This window comes from Polypterus senegalus, chromosome 2 (genome assembly GCF_016835505.1).
Source record: "Polypterus senegalus isolate Bchr_013 chromosome 2, ASM1683550v1, whole genome shotgun sequence".
NCBI classification, from domain to species: domain Eukaryota; kingdom Metazoa; phylum Chordata; class Cladistia; order Polypteriformes; family Polypteridae; genus Polypterus; species Polypterus senegalus.
The window spans coordinates 122,184,214-122,210,371 of record NC_053155.1 but is presented as its reverse complement, the minus strand read 5'-3'; the positions used below and the strand labels follow the sequence as shown (position 1 = coordinate 122,210,371).

The 26,158-nt window shown below is 39.1% G+C and overlaps 1 long non-coding RNA gene across 1 annotated transcript; it reads left to right on the top strand.

Annotated features, from left to right (window-relative positions):
• Nucleotides 1-845: 845 nt before the first annotated feature.
• On the top strand, nucleotides 846-18,684 carry LOC120523295. The gene is made up of 3 exons (XR_005632580.1): nucleotides 846-978; nucleotides 4,746-4,805; nucleotides 16,055-18,684. It is a non-coding gene; the product is annotated as an uncharacterized LOC120523295 (long non-coding RNA).
• The last annotated feature ends 7,474 nt before the right edge of the window (nucleotides 18,685-26,158 follow it).

The window sequence follows — 26,158 nt, the reverse complement described above, 5'->3', positions numbered from 1 at the left end:
TTTTTAGACGTCTCCTTACAAATATAAAAAATGCACCTTTAAAAGCTTTAAAATCCTATTCTGAATTTCTTGCCAAACAATTTGTCTTTTCTACCAGTTGTCACAGTGTGGATATACCGTAGATCACTTTCTATCAAATGTTCATATTATAATATGCCACTCCCTATGTCAAAGAATGCACACATAAAAATTTGTATGTCGGTTTTGCTTTTGTTAACTTTTAAACAATTTCCAGCCCCAAGCTTGGGTGGCAATGAACAAACATTCTCAGTAATTACTCATTCCCAATTAAATAAACCTCAGAGCTGTGGTGGCTTAATGTGATAAAAACAAATAAACCTGAGGCGTGAGGTTCTCTAATAAGATTCTTGAGTGCTCATAAAAATCTTGAGCAGACATATCCTTAAATTATTCTGTTTTTATTTAGATTTATGGTATGTAGAATACCTATATCTACAATATACACTTGAAACGTTAAAAATACTTATAATAGCAGTAATTAATCCTTAAAAAAAGGATGTTTTCAAGGGAGATAAAGCAAAACCATAGTAAAAACAAAGCCAGTTCTACAAATGAATAAAATGGGTACTTATGTTTTATCTTAGGTGTTTATTTTGACCAAATATTATGTACAACTTGACACAGTGGATTAACTACTATTTTAATGTATGGATTTCAACTGTAGTGATAATAACAGTCCATCTTTATGCCAGCACAGCAAGTGAGTCACAGTCTCTTGTTTATCCAACTGTAATATTGGCAATATACAGTAGAGGGCTCCCTCTCCTCTGTTGTTTACATCCAGATGAATATTTTTAATATATGTGGATAAAGCATCCAGGATCTCACATTGCTCAGATTAGCAAAGCAGTACAATACTGTATGCAAATCTCCTTTACCAGCATGGTGACTCCTAATCTTTGTGAAAGTCGATTACATTTGACAGTAGCAGGACAAAGAGGATCCAAGCAGGAAAAGGTGAGCAGTTCAATTCTCTCTGCAATTTTTACTGTTCGATAAGCAGGTATCTATATTAATGTAACCCAAACTAAAAAAATAAGATGAACCATAAACAGAAGTAGGAAAAAATTAGTGTCAAAAATACATTCAATCTGTATTTTAAACTGATTTGTAAATTTCCTCTTATTCAGGGCACATTTTAGAATGTTATTTTTTAGCGTTTCCTTTATTCTTTGAATTTCTGCATAGTGCACTGTATTTATTTTCCAGATCACAGATTTAAATCCAGGATTATATTGTGCCATATTGCTGCTTTGTTATTTGGATAATCCTATTGTGTCGTGAGCACCTTTTCTTTTTTCTAAGCTGTGAAATGACAGGCAACATTTATTTTTCTCACTGAAACCTTAGCCTTCCATGTTTCTCTTTCTCTCTCTCTCTCTCTCTCACTCTCCCTCTATCCCTCCCTCTTGCTCCCAGGTGATCAGGTTGTTCTTTTTGAAAGGCACTTTCACTGTTCCACAGCAGCAACGAGCTTTTAGAAACACAGATGCCTTTTTGCATGAGCATTCAATTTACCAGTCAAATGGTCACACTGGAGAAATGGTCATGCACTTCACACCAAAATGGAGATGTCTTTCTATTCCCCTTCTTCCTCTCTCTTGCTCTTAATCATAAGGGGTTTATCTTTCTGCACCTCCCGGCTGCATTGACTTAGTTAATCTGTTGCTGTGAAAATATATACAGGTTCTTTGAGACTGCAATTCTATTAGATTTTTTACAGTCAGAGATGTTTTCATATTTGCTTTTTTACCATATTATACAATTGACAGCAAGAACTATTTTTCAGATTTTTACCTGTTTCATGCCATTTATAAAATTCGTTATCACAAAGTATTTTCCAGACAGACAGGCTGATAATATAGGATAAAAATATAAAAAACAAAGATGTATTGTTTTTTATTATTTATATTTCATTCATAATTTCATCATTGACTCTGTACACAATAGTGCAGCCCTATACACAAAATCGGTGCTCTGTCTTCTTCTTCCTCTTCATCTTTTCCAACATCTATGTGGAGTCAATGTTTTATACGCTTCAGCATGATTTGTATGTCTGAATGCCTTTCCAGACGCCATCCTTCCCCATTTTCCTGGACTTGGGATCTGCTATGAACAGATAATTGTGCAGCCTGAGTTGCACATTACCAGACATTTATGCTTTTCACTTAATGCTAATCATCACATCATGCAGATGTTCAGATGATCAGTGATAGATGATGACCTTTTTTTTATTTGCTAGAAATTCTAGTACAGGAGCTTGAGCTTTCATTCTAACTGATTTCCAAATTAGAAAGCTGAATCATATATTTTACATATTTGCCTTCTTCAGTTCTTAGTCACAAGTCTCAAAAATAAAATTTTTTTGCAAGAAATCCAGAAATAATCTTTAATTGCTGTTTTTAGTGCTTTAGTCAGTCTGTGATATTTTAAAATATTCTGGGAGAAGTAAATAACAAGGGATTCAACATGAGCTGACTGATTTAATAGCATTTGTGTTTGTCTGCATGCTTCATAAATACATTTTTAGAATATTTAAAAAAAAGAAGAGAAAAAAAAAACACAGGGGCTGCTAATCCTCTCTGGTGCGCTAAACATTTGAATGTTTTTTTAGAAAAGTAAAACATACACGGATGTGGTAGGAATTTTAACCACTAAAGAATTTGTTTTATTGATTAAAGGAAGAACAGAAAAAAACCACCCATTTAAAAGGGCAAAACCATTTATGAAATAAAAATGGGGTCCTTCAAGCAGCAAACTCAGAATTATATGCTTTTGTTTGATTTTCCTCAAACATCATGGATTACAGTAGTAGGAACTAAAACAAGGATGACAGACTGATAGTTTCGTTTTACAAGTGGTAATGCCAAAAGAGGTATAAATTACACCCGAATTACATTGAAAATAAGTGACAGAGATTTACATATCTGTGCACATGGAAGATAAGAAGAAGATTGCTGTGGTAGTTATTTCTGCTTTTTCTACAGTTGTTCAAGTTGTGCTATTTCTGACCCCTTTTTTAGAAGCATCTATATATATAATTCACTAAGGCCAGACAACCATGGAAAGCACACCGGAAGGGGCGTGGATTCACTAAGCCGCCGACAAGTGAGACACCTATGGCGCATGCAGGAAGGAGCCACGACCACCAACTCCAAGACCATTGGATACGACGACAACTCGCAGAGCCACGCCCACCAACTCGGACGCAACGACACAGAAAAAATGCCGTTATTTATATTCGTCTGTCGTAGAGGCCACATGCAGTGCAGGTCAGGTTAATGTCATGTGCATGTCATGCACCTCCGAGCTACATTGACTGTTCATAGAGGCATGTTTCTCGTGGAGGTAAATCACCATATGCAGCGTGTGAAACGGTTTGCGAGGGGTATCCCATGGGATCCTTAAAACAATCCTTTACAACTGAGGTTAAAGCACAATGAAGTAAGCAGTCTTTAAAAACTGAGTTTTCGGTTACGATGCACGGCCGCATGCACCATAGGAAACTGGTTTACATGCTGCATATAGCTATTCGCGTCCTCGACAAACATGCGTCTTCTTAGATGCTCCTGCAGGAAGACGGAAGACGTTTTCCTTCCCAACCAACACTCCTTTTTCACCAGCTGGTGTCTACCCTCCTTTTTCACCGGCCGGCGTCTACCCTCGCTCTCTAGGCAGTCACACTGCCTGCCCATTTGCCCGGCTGCAAAAACTCACCGATCACCCAGTTAGTCCCTTTCGTCTGTGGTAAGAGTCCACATGCACGTCTGAGCCACGCGGCGTTTGTTATGCCACGGGTTCACTATTGTGTTGTATTTTGCTCTCTCCAGAGTTCCATCTTTTTATTCACTTACTGTTGTATTCTCACACCAACCCGTTTTAGACAACCGTGTCTTTCCAGAAGTGTTTAGCATTCAATAAATAATTATGCATGAGATTGACCGTGTGTCTACCCAGCGCAGAGAGGTGTGTGTAGCCCGTTGAACCCCATTCGGGCTGCAAACCGTGGAATTCCCACTAAGTGTGACTCATACGGTCCCACTGGTTGCGTCCCTACCCTTTGTACACACCCCCCTACCACCTCGCTACTACTGTGGTCGGGTGTCTTGGTGGATTATATATAGAAAAGCAGCCAAAACCACACAGAGCAATGAAACGCCTACGTCAGTTACAGGTGCATCTGGACTATGTAAAAACGACGACTCAAGTGACGAGTTGGAGGTAGGCACATGAGCGGGCAATGCATTCTGAACGAGAAATCAGCAGACTAGCATGACTGACGGAGCTAAATGGACGTCCTTCTCCTCTCCTCCCGTTCCACACTGAGCGCCGTGCACCCCCATCCCTCCGTCTGGCAGGAGAAGGCGCGAGGGCAGTCCGCCAGTTTTCAGTCACGGACGATTGTGTGTTGGTTCATTCCGTGCATTGTTACAATGTTGCTTCTCTTGCTGATTTATTACATTACCGACTTTTCAAATGTTAATTTTCTCCCTGTGCTTAAAAATCGTTAAAAAACCGGCCTGATTATGCTGCGTATGGTACGCCGCGGGTTGGCTAGTTCACATATAATGTGAAAAACAACTAATGTAAAAGTCATGTTTTTCTGTCTGTCTCTGTGGCTGTGACTCCAACTACAATATACTTTACTGCTTCAATTTTTCCTTGAGAGTGTTTACTTCTGCTTTTATCATTTTTATTTTTTTTTTCTTTTACTCATCTGACAGCCATTTCTGACAGCAAATTAGTGGAACCTTGTGAAGTAGACCTCGCTGCAGGACATAGAGGTAGGTGAGGTCAGATGAACGTTGTATGAATGACTATAGGGAAGATGTGACATTAGATGTGTATTTATTTCTTCAATTCATTATTTGTAATGATATTCTTTTTTATTCAATATGGTGGTAATGATATTGTTTAGTTATTTATCATCATATAAGGTAAGTACTGTGTCTTACTGTCCCACAATGCATGAGTAGGTCTCATTATATACTAACAGCCTGGCTTCTGCCTCTGCCCAATCTTGTGCTGTTCTCTAAGGCTGCGCGGGGTCTTGTGTGAACCACAGTCACAGCACCTCACTTCACCAGCACTATGAAATTGAAGCAGGTAAGTGACACAGTGTTCATGACCATAAAAGTAAATAAAAGCAAGTTCACTTATGTAGAAATGTATTAAAGATGAATCAGTGACACTTTACAGTACGGTGACAAAGCATGTAAACTCATGGATGCATTATAGAAAGATTATAATGTTTTAACAATCCTCTGACATGATCATTTATATTTACTGCATATACTCGCGTATAAGTCGAGTCTTCAAACCCGAAAAATCGATCATAATATCAGACCCCGACTTGTACGCCTGTTCAAAAAGACACTTCGATTTTTTTTTTATATCTTTTTGCTTCCTCCAATCTTGCATCAGTTTCTCGGATACATCAAATTTTGTTGCTGTAGTGCAGTAACCAATTTCTTTCACCACTTCAATGACTTTTAATTTAAAAACAGCTTCATATTTTCTTCTGATCAAAAGCTCCATCGTAGATAAGGGATGCTCTTACGATAAAGGTGTATGAGGGTGTGATACACACAAAACAGTGCAAACGTCACTTCGGAATAGTTCGGTTATTACCATGTGATCACGTATATAGGCACAATACATAGAAAAAAAGGCAGTGTGCTCCATGGTTACTTTCTTAGGTGGGCGTTGGCATATCATAATCTCTTGGACCAATAGCGTGAGTTTTCTGCATTCGACTTATACAATCAACATTATAAAATACCGGAAATTATATGGTAAAATCAAACCCCAACTTATTTGCGGGAGAATTTAAATGTGAGTATATATAGTATTACTGTATATTTATTATATATATTTATATATATTTATTATATTTTGGTGCAGCCAACAATTTTAGCTTGAGATTTCATCGCAAATCTGAAATTTCTGTTCAGTACTTCTTTTAAAAATGTTAGGTTTAGCAACAGACCCTCTACATCCAACAAAAAGTTATAATAGTACATTAATATTTTCATCAATTGAGTTGGAGTCTACTTCCATGAAAGCAATTTCAGCCATATGATATTGTACAATATTTTTTAAAATATATTGCATGTACACTACCAACAAATGTAATTGCATTCTATTATTGGGATTCAAGTAATTGGAAAAATTAAAAATACTCCAACTTTCAAACCACCTAACCTAAGTCTTACTAGATTAAATTGCTAAGAGTGCAGTTTTATTACATTTTTTGATCATGACTGATGCTATGATTTTGTCAATACAGTATGTTCACTCCAAACTCCAGTATGTGTCTGCCATTCATTTGTGTTTCACTGCCCTTGTGACTGATCTTTGCTCAAAAGCAAATCAATGCAAACCACCAAAGAAAATGGCAACTACAGAAAAAAACTTTTTGGTTTTTGTATCATGAAACCAATCTTTTTGCTGAAAGCTTTACTATCACTACAAGTTCCACATATACAGCAGGGATCAGGCAAGCTATGAAATTGTACAGATTATTCCATGAAATTTACAAATAGTTAGTAGACACAAAATGGGTTCCTGGTACTAATGGGGAAATGGCATTAGTCCTACACAAACACAGTAGTCCAACAATTACAGCAGAAAGATGTGAAAGGTTTTGATTGCCTCATGCTGATTAATTGTTTGATGAGTCAACAGTAACATCCACTTCTGACCAAAGGTAATATTTTAAGGTGCAGAGGTAAAGCTTCATTTCCCTAAACTAATTCTCACATTCAACCATTCTAAGATATTGATTCCCAAAGTCAGTCCTGGGCTGAGGTGGGTAGTAACGAGTTACATTTACTCTGTTACATTTACTTAAGTAACTTTAAAAAAACAATTGTACTTCTAAGAGTAGTTTTACTGCACCATACTTTTTACTTTTACTTGAGTACATTTGTGAAGAAGAAACGCTACTCTTACTCCGCTGCATTGGGCAACATTCAACTCGTTACTTTTTTCCTTTTACACATTACACTATTTTTGCCAGAGAGAAGTCACCAGTGGATCTACTGCATGACTGTTTCATCAATCAGACGTAGCAACAATAATCACATGACTATGTTTCACCAATCAGACTTAGCAACAATAATCACATGACTCCGTTTCAAAATTCAGACATAGCCATGCAGTCACATGACCACACACAAACTTCCTGCGTCTACAGCCTGTGAGAGACTTTTTAGTCATGCGGGGCTCCTGTTCACTGCTAAACGGTCACAGCTTCACTGCAAGATCCTTGAGAGCAAACTCCTGCTGAAGCTCAACCATCATTTCACTGAGTGAAGAACAAACACGTTTTAACCAAATATGCAAAGACACAGCCAGTCAAGGCAAAGTGAGACTTCTTGTACGTGCACAAGCTGCCTTGTTCTAATGTTATTTTCTATCAGCTGTGCTATTTGGAGGGCAAGTGTGTGACGATGCCGGTCCCCTACAAACTCCCTCTTGCCATATGGGAGTCTGCTGAACCCACACCTTCGATAGTTATGACCGAGATGAGCTGACATATGAGGATAATTCACTGATGACGCTAGAGGATGGTGGTAAAAAGTGCTTTTATTAAAAACCAGTCAAAAAAAAAAGTAAAATCAACAAAAGTGTCAATGGTGCAGTGTTCTAAAAACAGTTCATATATAAATCCATAAAATCATTGTGAAAAGTAAGGATAAAAAAATCAATAAATAAATCCTTTAAAAATCAGAGGTTAAAATGCAGACTAACTCCTCCTAATCTCAGCCCTCCTCCTTCTCATTCTCCTTGCTCAGCCATTGCTCACATAGCTGGCGGAGACTCAGCAGCCACAAGCTCCTTTTGGCCGACCTCCGTCTTGGCTGCCTCCAGGCATCACGGCCAGACCGTCCGAGGTCAGCTCTCCTCCCTTCTTCCTTGGCACTCACGTTGTCGCACCTCAGAAGCCTAGGGGGGGTACCTGCCTTGCTCGTCACACTCCATACATATATACTGTACACTCCCGTTTCCTTGGGCCATAATCAGACGCCGCTGGAAGCTCCAACTACCTTATTAACTCCCCGCGGTCGTGTAATTGCGCCCACGGAGAGTGACACGACTTTATGGATTTGAAACTGGCCTTTTTTTTTTTTTGAAGCTGCAGACCCGCTACACCACAAAGTGAATATACAATATTATACTGTCAGTGTACAGTATATCTTGTCAATGTAAGTAGTTTGCACTGTTCAAACATACATGCTACCTACTGTAGGTATTGGCTTCAAAAGCTTTGTTGTGAAAAACTGAGATTTGGAACTGTGTGTTATTTGTACATCTTTATTTTGTAAAGATGTTATTTATTTTTATTCATTTTTTTATTTTATAATTTGGAAATAGCAGAATTTGCATATTATTTTATATTTTTGTCTGTCTTATTACATTTCTAAAAAATAAATAATTTATTATGTTCAAACAGTTACTCAGTACTTGAGTAGTCTTTTCACCAAATACTTTTTTACTCTTACTTGAGTATTTTTTTGCATGGCTGCTTTTCACTTCTACTTGAGTAATATTATTCTGAAGTAACGCTCCTCTTATTTGAGTACAATTTTTGGCTACTCTACCCACCTCTGGTCCTGAGCGACCCCTTGTGGCTGCAAATTTTTATTCCAACCAATTTTACAATCAGTGCATCGTTCTTATTCTTAATTGATCTTATTGTTTATTGTGGTGTCCTTTTTATTCACTAATTCTAATACATTCTGAAATATTTGCATTTTTGCCAAAAAAATTGATGCTTATGATTTTTTTTGTCTCATTTCTTTTTGGTTTGTCCTTTTCTGTAGAGTTTACTTCCTTGATTGTATCCAAATGATTACAACACTGAATGCTAAATTTGAGCAATTACTTTAATGCCGCATTAAATTGACTGCTTATTTGTAAGAAACGTTTGTTAATGAGCACACATATGAAAACAGCAGTGAAATAATTGCTACCCTTTAGCATTCACTGTTATTTGCACCTGTGTCTGCACAGCATTTGGATGCAATTAAAGGAGCAAACTCTACAGAAATGAATACATTAAAAAGAAAAAATGGTAAGAAACCTAAGCATTAAAAACAATGAATACAAATATTTATGTATTTCTTGGAAATATTTATAGTCCAAGACCCATATTTACCAAGACTCTCAGAATTACTCCTAGAAACTGCAGTAAAAATCTGACTGGGATAAGAATTTCTCCAACCTTAAAGTAGGACATGAGAAGCAGTTATGAAGCGTCCTATAGCCAGTCCCGACAAGGACTTCTGAGAATGAAGGACATCACAATTTTGTGACACCCTTTACTGTAAAATGGCTTCTCATGATGATGTTTTGTAGTTTTCTGATACTAATTTTAAGACTTCAGCACAAAGAAAATAACATTAATAGTAATAATAACATTCAAAGTTAACATTTAAAATACTAGGAGAACACAAAAGAAAGAAAACATAATAAGGTAGGATACTGTGCTAAGCTGCATATAACTGGTGCCCCTTGATCGCAATCCTGTCACAAGCACTGAGATGGAAACATAACAGGAATGTTTATTTAAGTCCTACTTTTTGAAGAATCACCTTCCCATTGTTATGGCCATACTTCATAAAGTAACAATTACTGAGTAATTATGGCTATAAGTCGTGCTCATTCCTCTAGGGATCTTGATCTTCTTTCAGAGTCATGCGCCATGTCTCTTTCCACAATCCTCCCTTTATCTTCTGTGAGGCTTTATTTATCCAATTCCCCATGATTCTCCACCTGCCTCTTTGAACCTTCCTGGGCTTGTAAAGTGAAACGTGAATATTTCAGGGGTTCAAGGAATGCAGGGCTAAACGTTTCTCTGTGACTTTTCACTGTCAATCGTTCATTGGGCTCCACCTAGTTCAGGGTATTTTGTGGTTTACTACAGTTCAGTATATCGGTTGTGATTTACATATGCAGGCCCATCCACACTTGGGCCAATGATTTTTATAAGCATTATGATTTGCATATTGCTTTAATATTAACTCAGGTGGAGTTTTGGGGAAATGTATGAAATATGAGTATTATCTTTTTGTAATAGCATTCAAAGTCACAAAATTCATGAAATGGTTAATTGTGACATATACACAGATCATCGCTTTTGCTAAGCTACATTCTCCCTGTGGCTAAAAAAGTAACGTTACCAACATTTTAATTTTCACATGACTTCTCCATGTAGAAAGAATTGATCACATAACACACAAGATTTCTTATTATCATTAGTCCATCTCTGTCAGACTGATTTCTTTTTATGAGTTCATTGCTGTTTAGGTTTTCCAAAGCATTCAACCTTTTGCCGGATGTGCGTGCCAACATGAATGCTGTCTTTTGACACCTCTTGGCAAGTTAGGACAGCTCACAAGCTCTCCTCGATTCTGGTGAAGTTAGGATAGATAGAAATAGATACAAGGTTTTTACACCTGCTCCTAAGAATAGGACCAAATTGTATCACTAGGAGAACTTTGAGCCAGTTAGGACTGTCTTCCTACTCTGAGACAGATGGCTTGATAAATACGGACATGGATAACTTAACTTGAGATCAATTAAAAGTAAGAATGATGTGACAATTGTGAATTTAGCTGAATTAAAAACCTCTAACCACAAGGGTGCCAAAGGACTGAACATGGAAACCACTGCTTTAAGTTATTAGTTCTCTTTAAACCAAAACAGAGTCAAAATGTAAACATAGATCAAAAACCAAATTTCCAAGTAGATTTCAAAAGTTTCACTAATTTCCATAAAATTTAAGCACTCTTGTTAGGCTTGCTTCCCAATTTAGTTCCTGTGAATGAGAGCCACATAACATCAGAGATGTGCCATTGATTATACTTGATCATGTTTTTCATTGGAATATTCTGTTTCTCTTGCTTTCCATTATTTATTTCATTCTTTGCCAATGCCAATTTGTTTTCTGTCTGTTGCCACCATTTTATGATAATTTTATATGGCAGCGACCATGTTGTTTATGATTGCTATAGCCATTGGTGGTGACGTGACTTATGGGTCATGTGACTTTGTGATTCACCTTGCCCTATATATAATGCTTCATTGCCATGCTATTGGGATATCTGGAGTATTCCCTCTTCAGTGCAATCACATGAATTTCCAGTCAGACTATTTGGAGAAATGCAAGGTAGCTGTTGATTTGTATCGTGATCTGTAAAAAGAGCAATTATTACAATTTTTTATTGTACAAATAAATAGCAGACTAAAGTAAATGTATATTACTTTGCTCCAAATGCAGTTTGCCCACTAAAATGTTTATTTCTGGCTGACTAGGTTAATATTTTTTATTATATACAACTGACTAAGGTGAAAGGTCAGCGTTACGTCACATCTCTGAGAATTTAGGTAGTTTTGTTTGCTCTGAATTGTCCGACTTGTTACTTTGAGTTCATAGAGAGTTCATGCTGAATTTGCAGCTCAGAAATTCAATTTACTGTCTGTCTGATAGCATGTAAATGCAGCATAAAATGGCACAACAAAAACAATGGTATCCTTGTCATGAAATGACTGTTATTTTCATTTTTTTATATACAGTTCCTGAGCCATTAAAAATAATGTATACTGCATATACTCAAAGATAAGTTTTCCCGCGGATAAGTCGGGACTTGATTTTACCATATAATTTCTGGTATTTTATAATGTTGGTCGTATAAGTTGAATTTGGAAAACTCATGCTATTTGTCCAAGAGATTATGATATGCTAACAGCCACCTGAGAGTGTCACCACGGAGCACACTGCATTTTTTTTCTATGTATTGTGCCTACATGACCACATGGTAATACCCAAACTATTCCGAAGCAATGTTTGCACTGATTTGTGTTTTTTGTATCTCACACCTTCATACACCTTTATCATAAGAGCATCCCTTATCTATGATGGAGCGTTTGATCAAAAGAAAATATGAAGCTGGTTTTAAATTAAAAGTTGTTGAAGTAGCGAAAGAAATTGGTAACAGCGACAAAATTCGATGCGTTTAAAGAACTGATGCAATGTTGGAGGAGGCAAGAAGATGTAAAAAAAAAAAATTAAGCGTTGCATTTTTGAATGAGTGTATAAGTCGAGGTCTGATTTTCCATCCATCCATCCATCCATCCTCTTCCAGTAATCCAAGGTCGGGTTGCGGGGGTAGCAGCTTAAGCAGAGAAGCCCAGACTTTCCTCTCCCCGGCCACTTCTTCCAGCTCTTCCGGGAGAATCCCAAGGCGTTCCCAGGCCAGCCGGGAGCCATAGTCCCTCCAGCGTGTCCTGGGTCTTCCCCGGGGCCTCCTCCCAGTTGGACGTGCCCGGAACACCTCACCAGGGAGGCGTCCAGGAGGCATCCTGGTCAGATGCCCGAGCCACCTCATCTGACTCCTCTCGATGCGGATGAACAGCGGCTCTATTCTGAGCCCCTCCCGGATGACTGAGCTTCTCACCCTATCTTTAAGGGAAAGCCCAGACACCCTGCGGAGGAAACTCATTTCAGCCGCTTGTATTTGCGATCTCGTTCTTTCGGTCACTACCCATAGCTCATGACCATAGGTGAGGGTAGGAATGTAGACCGACTGGTAAATTGAGAGCTTTGCCTTATGGCTCAGCTCTTTTTTCACCACGACAGACCGATGCAAAGCACATGTAGACTGGTTGGGCAAACTCCCATGCACCCTCCAGGATCCTGCTAAGGGTGTAGAGCTGGTCCACTGTTCCGCGACCAGGACAAAAACCACACTGTTCCTCCTGAATCCGAGGTTCGACTATCCGACGGACCCTCCTCTCCAGAACCCCCGAATAGACTTTTCCAGGGAGGCTGAGGAGTGTGATCCCTCTATAGTTGGAACACACCCTCCGGTCCCCCTTTTTAAAGAGGGGGATCACCACCCCGGTCTGCCAATCCAGAGGCACTGTCCCGATGTCCATGCGATGTTGCAGAGACGTGTCAACCAAGACAGTCCTACAACATCCAGAGCCTTAAGGAACTCCGGGCGTATCTCATCCACCCCCGGGGCCCTGCCACCAAGGAGTTTTTTGACCACCTCGGTGACTTCAGTCCCAGAGATGGGAGAGCCCACCTCAGAGTCCCCAGGCTCTGCTTCCTCATTGGAAGGCATGTTAGTGGGATTGAGGAGGTCTTCAAGTACTCCCCCACCACCCACAGCGTCGAAGTCGAGGTCAGCAGCGCACCATCCCCACCATATACGGTGTTGACACTGCACTGCTTCCCCCTCCTGAGACGCCGGACGGTGGACCAGAATCTCCTCGAAGCCGTCCGAAAGTCGTTCTCCATGGCCTCTCCAAACTCCTCCCATGCCCGAGTTTTGCCTCAGCAACAACCGAAGCCCATTCGCTTGGCCTGCGGTACCTATCAGCTGCCTCCAGAGACCCACAGGACAAAAAGGTCCTATAGGACTCCTTCTTCAGCTTGACGGCATCCCTCACGCCGGTGTCCACCAACGGGTTTGGGATTGCCGCGACAGGCACCGACCACCTTACGGCCACAGCTCCGGTCAGCGCCTCAACAATAGAGGCACGGAACATGGCCCATTGGACTCAATGTCCCCACCTCCCTCGGGGCGTGGTTGAAGTTCTGCGAGGTGGGAGTTGAAGCTACTTCTGACAGGGGACTCTGCCAGCCGTTCCCAGCAGACCCTCACAACACGTTTGGGCCTACCAGGTCTGACGGCATCTTCCCCCACCATCGAAGCCAACTCACCACCAGGTGGTGATCAGTTGACAGCTCCGCCCCTCTCTTCACCCGAGTGTCCAAGACATATGCCGCAAGTCCGACACAACCACAAAGTCGATCATCGAACTGAGGCCTAGGGTGTCCTGGTGCCAAGTGCACATATGAACACCCTTATGCTTGAACATGGTGTTCGTTATGGACAATCCGTGGCGAGCACAGAAGTCCAATAACAAAACACCGCTTGGGTTCAGATCGGGGGGCCATTCCTCCCAATCACGCCCTTCCAGGTCTCACTGTCATTGCCCACGTGAGCATTGAAGTCTCCCAGCAAAACGAGGGAATCCCAGAAGGTATGCCCTCTAGCACCCCTCCAGAGACTCCAAAAAGGGTGGATACTCCAAACTGCTGTTTGGCGCATACGCACAAACAACAGTCAGGACCCTTCCCCCCACCCGAAGGCGGAGGGAGGCCACCCTCTCGTCCACCGGGGTAAACCCCAATGCACAGGCTCCAGTGGGGGCAATAAGTATGCCCACACCTGCTGGCCTCTCACGGGGCAACTCCAGAGTGGTAGAGAGTCCAGCCCCTCTCAAGGAGATTGGTTCCAGAGTCCAAGCTGTGCGTCGAGGTGAGTCCGACTATATCTAGCCGGAACCTCTCACCTCGCACTAGCTCAGGCTCCTTCCCCTTCAGAGAGGTGACATTCCACGTCCCAAGAGACAGTTTCTGTAGCCGAGGATCAGACCGCCAAGGTCCCCGCCTCCGGCCACCACCCAACTCACACTGCACCCGACCTCCTTGGCCCCTCCCATAGGTGGTGAGCCCATGGGAAGGAGGGTCTGATTTTATGATCGATTTTTTGGGTTTCAAGAACCGACTTATATGTGAGTATATACGGTATATGGGGATTTAGAGTCCATTGAATCCAACGGTCACATTTTTTATTTGTGCATATTTTTACTGATGTTTAAAATGAATTTCTTTTTGTATGAGCGCTTACATTTTCAGATGCTTTGTATGTATTGTTTCTAAGTTGTTGCTAGCAGTGGTCAGTCTAGAAGTGTGCAGTGCATGACAGCACCAGGTCAAAGTTACAAAGGTTAGCATTGTACACTACCTGGTAATCCAAGTTTGTGAATACAATTTAAAATAGCTACAGTTATTTACTTTGAATCTAAAATTAATTTCTTGTTACAAACTATTTTCTGTCCCTTTAATCACAATCTTCAAATCAATTTCTGTGTTAATTCCTGGTTTTAAAATTCTTCTTCCATATCTATAATAAGATTTTTATTTCATGATTTGGGTCTGTTTACTTGATTCTTGTTCTTTTGGTTTCAACCTTGGCTGATTTTACATAACCACAATCTTCTCATCTCCTCCTTTAATTTCTCTTTCCATAATGTGGCTACCCTGTGCGGCCAGTGCATTTCTTGTTTCTGAATAAATGTGTGGCTTTTGTTTATTTTTGTTAGAGAACTGTCTATTAGTTCATCATGTTTCAAGACTTGGTTTTTTTGAACAATGCTCCAATCTTGAGTTCTTGTTTTTTTCTGCCCCTTTTATATTTGCTTATTTTTGGCTTGTTTCCTGGATCGCTTCTCCTGTCCTTATTCAAAACAACAAAAGTGAAAATTCTGACCACATTATCCTTTAGTGTCCTCATAACAGGTAGGGCCTGAAACTGTACTAGTGCTTCCCTAACATAGGGCAGTAGTTGGATTGTGGGCCATTCTCAATAGGGGACAGCATGCCCCAATATTTTTTATGGAACCCAAGAACAAATGACTCCTAAGGCACTAATGTTAGTCCAGGGCACTAAGACATGATGAGTGCCATGCCATTAACTAGCAATAGGTCATCTTTTTGTATAATATGTGACTTTTTATGCTCCCTAGTATGATGGACAAATATCCAAGACTTGACTGTCCCTGTATTGCAAGAAGGGCTTCCAAGAATGTAGGAAGACTTGGAGGCCATAGAGTTCTGTCAAGATAACACCAGGAGCTCACATAATGTTTTCTGAAACTGTAAGGTGTAGCTAGGTTTCCCCCATAAGCTGTCCTGGGTAGGGACTTAAAAGCCCCTTCTAACTACCCACCAGTCGGATGGGGATTGGACAAGAATTTAGCTGGCAGGAGAAAGAAAGGCACAAGAAGGAAGGAAGACATTTCAAACAAGTTGACAGGAGAAAATATTAATGACTCTTTATGTTTACTTGTTTTTTATTTGACTTCAAAGATCTGTACCCTTCTGATACCTCTTTTTTCTAACAATTTGATGTATTCTTTATATTTATGTTTTTCTTGTTGTTCTTTTTAGTTTTAGGAACCAAGAAAGTACATTTTACAAGGTTATGACATTGCTGTTTGGTCACAAGTGTGGAAATGCATGTAAAGTGGTGTGAAAACACAATGATGGCATCAAAGCATAATACTACAAACATCATTCAAGGTCTGGATCTCAGCTTTTAGACTCTCCCACCATTGCTACCCTATAATGACTCTGTGATTTGTCTTGTCATTCACCTGCACAGTTTTACCGCAGGGTCAGCCTTGTACACAGTGAAGTAAACCCACGCCAATGGACCTTAGCAGATAGAGAAGCATTGGTGGAACTGCAGAGGTAGCAGTCTCTCAGCCTTCTTCCTCCCTGCATTGCTGCTGCATATGGCATTCCAGATCTTGGATCTCAGCTTCGAGACTCTCCAGCCACTCCTCAGAAGTCTCCACAACACACCTAGTTGTTTAAGTCAGATGGTAGTCTTATACTCATCCCGCTTCTGACACCGATGTAGTGCCAGTGCAGGAATGGATCCTCAGCTCTTCGGATGGCTTTTTGAGCTGGTTTACTATACTTAAAAAGACTGCTCACCATTGCCACACCAGATCGAATTCTGCTTCCGACACTACAGAATTCCTGTTTTTATAGGTGTACCTGCTGCTGATGATGCAATTCCAACTCAGAGTATTGGTGACTCATCCCTGGCAAATGCAACTTGTCAGAACAATAATCTAAATAAACAATATAAAACCAATAAAAATAAAATTCTTCTTTACAGAAACCTTTAGTAAGGAAGATAAAATCAAACTGTGGAAACCTAAATACTGGTGAAATAAGCCTTACAGTATAAAATAAAAGCAAGTGTTGTCCTGACATGAATGAATGAACTTTCAGAGGCACTCTTTAATATCCTGCACAGCACTGTGATGACATCCTTCTATTTGGAATACATTTTTAAATCTCTTACAAAAGAAGGAAGTTAAAATTATACTACTTATTCAATACAAGTATTGTTGTCTAGAATCCAAAAACAGAAACACAAATGATTAAAACAGAAGCTGGAAGAAAGACTTTCAGGGTTATCTTTATATTCTCAATTCTAAGATAAGACTGTCTTATGAAGGATCACCCATCTGTAGCAGTGAACCTGTAATAAGTCCATCTGAGATCAACTCTTAGACAAACGGTACAGGATGTAATCACAAGCCTTACAAATTGGTAAACCAGAATTATAGGGACATTCCTAAGTACATAATGCTTGTCTTAGACGACGTGCATCTGCTGGTATTTGCATGCAATATCGGATACTGTGTAATTACAGCCTGAGATAGCTGGACAATCTAGGATTAAAAGGATAAACTATAATGACCAGACCACATGTTTCTACACTAAATCTCATTTTCTGCCCTTGGGTAGCTCCTCTGTTCTTTTATGAAATAATTGAGTTACTGCATTTTGTATCTGATGCCTCCCATTCCCTGTTTAGGGCACTTTCATTCTGCAAGCATTTTGCACACACACTGTAAATTTACTCTTTAAATATGAAAAATATCAAGCTTTCTTATTAGACACTTGGACTAATGATGGGAGATATAGTCGCAGGATTACCTCCGATTCTAGACATAACTGAAAGGTGAAGGACATCTGTCTGCTTTGTTGGTCTAAACTGATCATATCTCTGGTTGACTCCTCCATGAATAATTATTTCTCAGCTCCTTCAAATCAGAAGACTGTTAAGTTTAATATGCTAACATACATTTTTTCAATGCCTGGCTTCATTTTTTTGATTTGCCACTGCCTACTTGTGTTACTGAAAGAACTTGAATTCTGCCTGTTTTCAAATGTTTGTTGGGAAGCAATTATATTACTAAAAACATGTACTTTGTTATTGCAAAAAAAATTTAATGCTGTTGTATCCTTTTGTGTTCTGTCACTTTCAGATGCTACTTAATTTTACTTTATTTTACAGCACAGAGATTTCTACCATTTACTTTTTTTACTTATCTATTTAATTTTTTCTGTTGAAGCTTTGATCTCCCGGTTTTAAACTTAGATTCTGAAGTAACTTTCATTACTCCTCACTTTCATGTTTAAACTAATATCAAGCAAAATAATAATTGTTTAAACTGTAACCAAGATACCCCATGGACAGAGAAGAGAGCTCCTTCCGTTTTGTTCATCCTGTTTAATTCAATATGTTCATCTTACTATGTTAATGCCTGCTTATCTCTCAAACTGGGCCCCTGCTGTGTAAGATTTGGAAGATCTAGAGTATTGTATAAGAGAGTTATTTTCACTCTAAGAATGTGTGCTTATGGATTAATGTGGCTATTAACAAAGACCACTGAATCTGCTTCTTAAAGACAAAGAAACACTTACCTTTTTAAATTTCTTTATTGTTTTTAATTTACTAATTATGTTATGTGGAAAACCCTTCCTATGTATCTCAAATAAAAATATTAGCTGAAAAATTCAAAATATAACTATGAATTTATTACAGATAAGAAAAGAAAATGCCTCTATGGACAATAATCACATGCGATGTTTATGATGAGATCATTTAAACTTTATACAACAGGCCTCTTTTATGTCTTTCAAAAGCTTCATTGCTTCTACTGATGCAGTAATTTGTGGCAGTAACCCTTCTTGTTTCCCCATTACTCTTTTGCCTTTGTAGCCCCTGGCTTGTTTGGGGTGTTGTCCCGACTTTTTGTTTGATTGTATTATTTCTGTTTTTTCCACTCGCTTTATGTTATTTATTGTCACTTATCTTTAAGTAGATAAAGAGACTGGTAAGTGTATGGATGCACATTTCTAACAAATTCAGTAAAACAAACTGAGAGGCTTTGCTCGCCAACCCTCCCTGTCTATGCTATGTGCCAGGCACTTTGCATCCCTGGTGCTCGTGTTGTGAAGAGGGGGGTGGAACGCAACCCAAGGAGACATGGTTGCTTTTCTGAAACCCCCTCTTAAATGGTGATACAATAGGAAACAAATACATTTTTTTATGCCTCCTCTTTGCTCGATCAGCTGCTGGCTTGCTGCTGCTGCTGCTGTGCCATGTGATCTGCATCTCGTATGGATCTTTGAACATTTAAAAGCCTGTACAGCAGCTATTCTACTCTTTGTCTCTTATTTCCGGCCCTGGACGTGGTTAAATTTCTTGGCACAAATTCTCGTCTCGCGGGACGTGAGTTCTTGATATTGTTTAGTTTATAATTTAACAAACGGAATAAGAATCTGAAAATCTAACAACATCACATTAAAGGTCGATAAATTCTGAAATGAATGGTACTAAACATATAAAAGTAGGTTTTAAAATGAGTCTGATTTAAAGCATGACAAAAAAGTCACATAAAACGTCACATAAAATCATTGCACTTTTAGGCTTAGGATTTTATATAAATAAAGTAGATATATATTGTGGAGGATGGCCAGGGCCCCAGCCAGGCCGGGGCGCCTGTATAATGGGTGGGCCAGGGGCTTTATGTCCCCAAAGAGGATAGAGTGCAGCCTCCCTGGGTGGCTACAGCACCATGGATAACTGCAAGGCATGCTGGGAGTTGGAGTTTGCTACTGCCCTGTTGGGTTCCGTGGGTGCCACCAGGGGAGGCTACAGAGCCTGCACAGCCCTACTATGCTGGGCTTTCACTACATGCAGAAATGCTGCCGGAAGAAGATCACTGGACACCAGAGTCAGGAGGAAGTAAATGAAGCTTGAGGGAGGAATGGAGATGGAAGAAAGAGAGAGAATGAAGAGAGAGAGAGAAAAGACCTGTGTTGAATTGTGCTTAGTACTGTGCTGTATAAAGTGGGAAACTAGGGAAAACTCTACCACACTGAAATAAAGCCTCCATTGTGCTGGGGCTTGTGCCCCTGTTTACTGCGTTGTGTGTTTGGAGAGCTGTTGCCCACAATATGTATATATAAATATATAAATAAATATAAATAAATATATGTAAAGAATCTAATCTAATACTAGTCCAGTATGATAATCTATGAAACTCCATCCGAACCGGCTCTGGAAAAGGCATTAGTCGATCACAGGCCACAGTCATACATATCTATATCTATATGTATCTATATGAAACCTATTCAAAGTCATGTGTCTGGGAGGAAAAATGGAGTACCAGAAAAAAAGAATAAAACAGTCAGCTACAGGGCGAATCTGCAAAGCCCACTCAGACAGTTTTGGACCAAGATCCTTGTCAAGCCTCCTTGCAGGTCTGAAACAGCAGTGCTAACTACTACACCTCTACATTTAGACAAATATGTCACTTTATCCAATGGTAAGTAATTGGTTTTGCATATCTCTGAAGTTCTTAGTAATTATCATTTAAGGCTAAAAATGTATTTGATACCAGTCATGTCTTGTATATTGCTATCAGACTTTCAACTTACTGACAGTATAACACGTTAATAAAGATACACATATTTTTTAATGGTACCTGGAAAATATGAAGGTAAGCAGTTTTCAACCTGCTGCAAAGCTTTGTAGCATCGCTGTGCAGTTAAAGTACTGTATTAGAAAAATTTAAAAAATTATAAGATAATAAACACCTACGAATTGGTGAATATCCATATCAATATACAGTGGATTCAGAAAGTATTCAGACCCCTTAACTTTCTGCACACTTTACAGGACAGTAGAATTCATTTTAATGGGTAGATTTGCCATTTTCCCTATCAATCTAAACTCAATACCTCATAATGGCAAAGTGAATCCATGTTTTCAGGAAAGTTTGCAAATTTATTAAAAAACTGAAATCTTTCATTCATAGTATTCAGATTGTTAATTCGGCACTTTGTAGAAGTGAATTACAGCTTTAAATCTTCATGGGTCAGGTTTTACAAGCTTTGCACACCTGGATTTAGGCCGAATATCCCATTCTTCCTGGCAGATCCCTTCAAGCTCCGTTCAATTACATGGGAAGTGTCCATCTTCAGGGATTTCCAGAAATGTTCTATAGAGTTTAAGTCTGGGATTTGGCCTGGCCACTCAACATCAGACGGAGACTTGTCTCAAAGCCACTCCAGCATTCTCCTAGGTGTTTGTTTAAGTCATTGTTGTGCTGAAAGGTGAACCGTCACTCCAATCTTAGGTCTTATGCACTCTGGAAAAAATTTTTTTCAAGGTCCTCTCTATATTTGGCTGCATTCATTTTCCATCGATTCTGGCCACTCTCCTTTGTCATTGCTACTGAGAAGCAACCCTTTGGCATGATGATGCTACTGTCATTGTAGGGACAACAACAACAACATTTATTTATATAGCACATTTTCATTCAAAAAGTAGCTCAAAGTGGTTTACATAATGAAGAAAAGAAAAATAAAAGACAAAATAAGAAATTAAAATAAGACAACATTAGTTAACATAGAAAAGGAGTAAGGTCCGATGGCCAGGGTGGACAGAAAAACAAAAAAACTCCAGACGGCTGGAGAAAAAAATAAAATCTGCAGGGGTTCCAGGCCACAGGACCGCCCAGTCCTGTCTGGGCATTCTACCTAACATAAATGAAATAGTCCTCTTGTAGTTAGGGTTCTCACGGAGTCACTTGATGTTGATGGTCATACAGACTTCTGGCTTTTAATCCATCCATCATTGTTGGAACATCATGGTGCTTTGAGTAGATGGTGGTGGCGCAACCCACCACCAAAAGGACACCGGAAAAGGAAACAGAAGAGAGAGTAGGGGTTAGTACAGATTTTACAGCCACCATGAATAGTTATTATAATGAGTTGGATATACAGAGTATCAGGATTTTAATTACAGTGAAGTTATGAGAAGGTCATGTTAAAGTAATGTGTTTTCAGCAGTGTTTTAAAGTGCTCTACTGTATTTGCCTGGCGAATTCCTATTGGCAGGCTATTCCAGATTTTAGGTGCATAGCAGCAGATGGCTGCCTCACCACTTCTTTTAAGTTTTGTTCTTGAAATTCTAAGAAGACACTCATTTGAGGATCTGAGGTTACGATTTGGAATATAAGGTGTCAGACATTACGATATATAAGATGGGGCGAGATTATTTATAGCTTTATAAACCATAAGCAGAATTTTAAAGTCAATTCTGAAAGACACAGATAACAAGTGTAGCGACATCAAAACTGGAGAAATGTGCTCGGATTTTCTTTTCCTAGTTAGGATTCTAGCAGCTGCATTCTGCACTAATTGCAAATGATTTATATCTTTTTTGGGTAGTCCTGAGAGGAGTGCATTATAGTAATCTAGTCGACTGAAAACAAACGCATGAACTAATTTCTCAGCATCTTTCAGTGGTATAAGAGGTCTAACTTTACTTATGTTTCTTAAGTGAAAAAATGCTGTCCTAGTGATCTGATTAATATGCGATTTAAATTTCAGATTACAGTCAACAATTACCCCTAAGCTTTTTACCTCCGTCTTGACTTTTAATCCTAATGTATCCAGTTTATTTCTAATAGCCTCATTGTATCCATTATTGCTAATCACTAAGATTTCAGTTTTCTCTTTATTTAACTTGAGAAAGTTACTATTCATCCATTCTGAGATACAAGTCAGACATTGTGTTAGTGAATCGGGGTCATCAGGTGCTATTGATAGATACAGCTGTGTGTCATCAGCATAGCTGTGGTAGCTCATGTTGTGCCCTGAGATAATCTGACCTAACGGAAGCATGTAGATTGAGAAGAGCAGCGGACCCAGGATAGAGCCTTGTGGAACACCATATCGGATATCATGTGTCTTCTAGTTGTAATTACCACAACTAACAAAGAATTTTCTCCCTGTCAGGTAGGATTCAATCCAATTTAAGACACTGCCAGAGAGGCCCACCCATTGACTAAGGCAATTTCTAAGAATATTTTGATCAATGGTGTGGCCTCTGTCTGCATTCACCCGAAAATCATTTACTACTTTAACGAGTGAAGTTTCTGTGCTATGATTTGTTCTAAAACCTGACTGAAATTTATCAAGAATAGCATCTTTGTTTAGGTAGTCATTTAACTGCATAATGACTGCCTTCTCCAGAATTTTACTTAAGAAAGGCAGGTTAGAGATGGGTCTAAAATTTTCAAGAGCCGAGGGGTTGAGATTATGTTTCTTAAGTAGGGGTTTAACTACAGCAGTCTTAAGACAGTCTGGGAAGACCCCCGTATCTAATGACGAATTTACTATGTCAAGAACATTATCAATTAGCACGCCTGATACTTCTTTGAAAAAATTTGTTGGTATTGGGTCAAGGACGCAGGTGGAGGGTTTCAGTTGAGAAATTATTTTATGTAAATCAGGTAAATCTATCCTAGTGAAAGAGTTTAATTTGTTTATAACTGAATGCTGGGGTTTAGGAGTATCACTAGTGTTGGTGAGATATACTATGTTATTTCTAATATCATTAATTTTTTGATTGGTATTAGGTGCATGATGAAAGTCATTGTGCTTGGAGTTCTGCCCAAAGAGTTCATTTTTATCTCATCAGACTAGCAAAACATTTTTCTAATGCTATCAGAGTCCCGCCACTTTACCATAAACACACAATTGATGCTGTGCTGAAGAGACAGCTGACCTTCCAACAGGTTCTTCAGTCTCAACAGAAGACTTCTAGAGCTCTGTTAAATTGACCATTGGGTTCTTGATCATCTCCTTCATTAAGGCATTTCTTGCCTAGTTACTTAGTCTGGCCAGACTCCTGAATGTGTATGATTTAAAAGCAGACACAATATGTGGATTTGAGTTTCAAATGTCCTCATCTTACAGTACCAATCAACAACCAAAATACACTCTTCGCCTAAAAACCAACTGAAACAGCCACCTAAGATCACTCTTGTGGTTTTAAAGTCTAATAATCTGTATTTGGGAACCTGGAATTCAAGTGATGGCCTACTGTATATGTCAGTTCACAACACAGAATAGTGGCCTCAAGGTTTTTAAGAGTTCAAGGCATTCATAAATTAGGACATTAGAATCATTTTGATAAGAAATGGAAATCTTAGCCCAAAAACACCATTAGTCTTATGTACAGTACCTAATTTCTACAAATTGACATCAAGTTGAGATTTAAACATTTCTAAAGTCCTACCTTCTTCCACAATACTTGGTATTTTATTCCATATGTCTCTAGTTCTCTGTGTGCAGAAAAAAAACTTTTAATATTTGTGGCAAAATTTACTTTGCAAAAGTTTCCATTGGTGGTCCTGTGTTCTTATTGAAAAACCTATTTTAAACTAACATTTTGGATCCACCATACTGATTCCCTTCATAATTCTGAACACTTCATCCCTGCCACCACTTAATCTCTTTTTGCTTAAAATGAAAAGGTTCAACGCCTCCAGTCATTTTATTGAAAGCGCATACATACATCAAAATTCTGCAGTCAGCATGGTTGATCTTTTTTGAATTTTCTATAGTTCTGCTATGTCTTTTTTGTAATAAAATGACCAAAACTGCATACTGTATTCCAGTTGAGGCCTTACTCGTGCTTCATATGGCTTAAGCATATCCTCGTTTGACTTGACTCCACACACATGAACACAAACAATTGCTTGCTTTGAGCCAAACTGTGATTTGCTAAGCAATATGTCATTATATTGCCTCCCCTTTTAATATTATATATTCTATTTTACTTAGAAAGTACCACCACTATGTGGTTTATAATCAAAGAATATATAAAAAAATGTCCCTAATAAAGACAAGTTTGAAAAGTATGCCAGGCAGATCATGTTTAGAATTCATCATTCTGGTACTGCAGATATACATAAAACTACTTTGCAGTGTGAAAATAAATTTGTGAAAAATAATTTACTTATGCTTAAAATGAGATGGTGGAAATATGCATTACTCATTGATTGGGAACAATCAATAACATTTTAATAAAATTATAATTACAAATGAGCATATAATATGACATTATAGTCAATGCCACTGTTTTTAAAGTTTTATACAGTACAGTATGTGATCTTCATGATTAAATTATGGTTTAAATGTATACTTTTCAATGAAAAGAACCCTCATTACTTTCACTATATTGCTTCACACATTAAAATGTATGCATTTAACCATCTTTGAAAGGTAGAGGAATTTGATAATTTTTACATTTTATGATCATACGTTAATTTCCTGGGTTGTGTGGCATTCATTCACAAGAAAGTGGGCACAAATCATTTAAAGTGCACGACAAGTCCATGAACACTGAAATCTCAGCTGTTTTTATCTTGAAGGAAATTCGGTCTGATGGCAACAACAATGAAGTTCTGTGTTTGTTCCATCCATCCATTTTCCAACCCATTGAATCCGAACACAGGGTCACGGGGGTTTGCTGGAGCCAATCCCAGCCAACACAGGGAGCAAGGCAGGAACCAATCCCAGGCAGGGCGCCAACCCACCGCAGGACACACACACACACACAGCACAATTTAGAATTGTGCCAATCCAACTAACTGCATGTCTTTGGACTGTGTGAGGAAACCAGAGTACCTGGAGGAAACCCACACAGACACAGGGAGAACATGCAAACCACGCAGGGAGGACCCAGGAAGTGAACCCGGGTCTCCTAACTGCGAGACAGCAGCGCTACCACTGCGCCACCTGTATTTGTTCCACTTAGTATTATTTTCCAGACAATTATTTTCTTTTGTATAATGCATTTGTATCAGAAAGATGAATTCAGTGCACAAACAGTACTTTAGATAAGAAACTAAAAAGTACCAGAGCCAAAAATGTAGCAGCAAGGATCCATAAATGTACTGTATGCCTCCAGATTTTTACTATTTCCAAAAACACTGCAAAGGCAAGTGAAATGTGTACTCCATTTTTCTGCTACTGTATGTTAAAGCATTAGTTCTTTTACTATTATAAATTGGTTCCAGTTTATTATCATGGATGTCAATACACAAAAGCAATGTCTGTCAGTACTAGGCTTGTCATATTTCTCCTTGACTTGTTGATTTCATAGTCAGTTCAATTTCCCAGTTGCTGGATGGACTTTATTGACTTGGGTGGCATGGTGGCGCAGTGGTAGAGCTGTTGCCTCACTGTAAGGAGAACTGGGTTTGCATCCTGGATCCCTCCTGCTCGGGTGTTTGCATGTTCTCCCTGTGTCTGCATTGGTTTCCTCCTACAATCCAAAGACATACAGGTTAGGTGAACTGGTGACATTAAAATAGCCCTAGC